This window comes from Vidua macroura, chromosome Z (genome assembly GCF_024509145.1).
Source record: "Vidua macroura isolate BioBank_ID:100142 chromosome Z, ASM2450914v1, whole genome shotgun sequence".
In the NCBI taxonomy this organism is placed as follows: Eukaryota; Metazoa; Chordata; class Aves; order Passeriformes; family Viduidae; genus Vidua; species Vidua macroura.
In genome coordinates this window covers 48215489-48217789 of record NC_071611.1, presented here as the reverse complement: position 1 = coordinate 48217789, position 2301 = coordinate 48215489, and the positions used below count along the sequence as shown (strand labels likewise).

At 43.3% G+C, this 2301-nt stretch overlaps 1 pseudogene; it reads right to left on the bottom strand.

The window, feature by feature from the left end:
• Positions 1-427: 427 nt before the first annotated feature.
• Positions 428-1250, bottom strand: LOC128821970 (tetraspanin-3-like; annotated as a pseudogene).
• Between the last annotated feature and the right edge of the window lie 1051 nt (positions 1251-2301).

Here is a 2301-nt window from a genome sequence, read left to right as displayed (position 1 = left end):
TCCATAGGCTTCTTATAGAAAAAACAAAGCTTCCAACACAAGTTTGGAAGTAGACAATAATTACTCTCCAAGAATCTAGTACAGTTATGATTCAGTCCAAAAATGCAGCTCATGACCTGACAACAAGTTGCCCTGAGCCAAATATGCCTTTTCTTACTGTTTCCCCTGCACTTACATAGAGTAGTTTTGTGTCTGCACATGCTGAAGACTCGTTCCCAGAAGATTTTCAGGCTTATTGAAAAAAAAAAACTGTGGGAGAACTAATCTAAGATCATGGCACTAAAGAAAAAAAAAATCCAGCAGTGATCAACTAATTTGATTTACAATTATTATTATTATTATTTATGCATTTTTTTTAAATTTTGTTCCAATGCAACAACAAAGTAGTAAAAAGCCGAGGAAAGATGTAGCAGATGCAGCAAAGCAGCTAGTACCTATAGTCCTGTGAGAAGGTATATGAGTCCAGAATACGGAGTTCATGGAACGGCTGACGTCTCATGAGAAAGCCATTGCTGACACCAGCTAAGACCTCCAAGATGCTTAGCACAGTACAACACCAAAAAATGTACAGCATGGCAAAACACAACTGGTCTTCCAGCTTCTTTAGACAGCCTTCCTCAGAAAGCTGCTCCACATGGCCTGTCTCCCCTGCAGTGAGAATGCTTCTCCTTACAGCAGCATTCTTATGTCTTAGGGACACAAGCTGGATGATACAAAGATGATGCCTTTAGCCAGTCTTTGTAGTTGTGGACCCCACAACACTGCAGCTTCCTCTGTATCACATCCACAGCACTGTTTCCAGGATCCTGGGAGCATGTCCAGTTGTGCTGGTGAACAAAGTAATCCATAGCACTTTCCAGCTGAGAAGCTGTCCTAACACAGTAGGAATGTGCCAGAGCTGCTGAAGACACTTCTAAGCAAAGAAGGAGCAACAGCAAATACATGAGAGTCCCTTGCTGATTGCAGGAACACTTAACAGAAATAGAGACAGCCAAAACTCCAGTAGGCAGCAATGTAAGTGCAGTTGCAAGAGCCAGCCAACCAGGGAGAGACAAGTAAGACTCCTGAAATAAAAATCTGTAGTTCTTGAACATCAGGATCACTGAAACCCCACCAAACATCTGAGCTGCAGCAGTACCCCAGAAGATGAAGCCTAGGAACCCCAGCAGAGATCGAGCAAAGGACCTAAGGTAGGCATCCTCATAGCACCACAAAAAACACAGAACCCTCACAGCCCTAACCCTCCTCATTCTGCTCACACCAGCTAACCCTCATCATCAACATTTAAGAGGCTTCAACACCACTTATCCAGGTGCAGTAGATGACATCTCCACCTAAAAGCAATTTGCATGAGAGCAACTCTGATAAGGCTCCTTAGGACAAAGACTATGCCCTGCATTAGCTTAACCACATGCTGCTGCTGCTGCAGCTTGCTCAGCACAGCCTGCAGAAACCAGGAAGCTGGTTGTGCCCAGCTTGCTGCGGAGGGTCCCTTACACTGCTGTCATTGGATATCATGTCATTGGAGACATTTGCACTTGAAGGAGGACAGCTGGAAGAAGGCTGCACTCCTTTCATATGTGGAAGACCTAAATGCAGAGGAATAGTGGTAGCCAGCACTGCTTGTTCCGATTACTTGGACTGCCCAATTCTCCAGCAGTAGCCAGGATGGCAACAAATGTGCAAGTCAGAGCCATCAACAAATGGATGGTTTAAGCAGAGCTATTCAATAAGGAATCTCCATAGGTGATACTCACCTAGACTCATTATCCTCCTCAACACCTTCATCATTCATTCAGTGTTTTAAAGGCCATAATGATGTTCATAATATTCTGCCCTTTTTTACTCAGCAAGACTTCTCTGTGGATAGCTTCAATTACTCAAGACACCTGGATGAGAAATCCCTTCCATTTCACACTTTTCCTCCTCAACTTGCCTTACCAGTGATTTGACTGACTGCTGTAATGACTGAATACAACAGGCAGTAAGTGCTATATTAACTTTTCCTTGTGTGTAAAGAAACTGAATTACACACCAGCTAAATCACTTCACAACAATAACAAAGGGAATTGATGCCACTTATCAGCATTATCAGCAGAATATTATTGCTCAAACTTGTGGTACACATGAGCCATGCAGGATTGGAAACCCGCATAAATCTTGCCACAGGTGCCAGGAAGGCAGATCCCAAGCCCAGCAGTGATTCTGTAATCATCCTGATGAAGTCCCTTAAGGTCTTTTGTTTCCCAAGACATAGAGAAAGACTAATGCAACATACATAAGGGAGAATACAAAGAGATG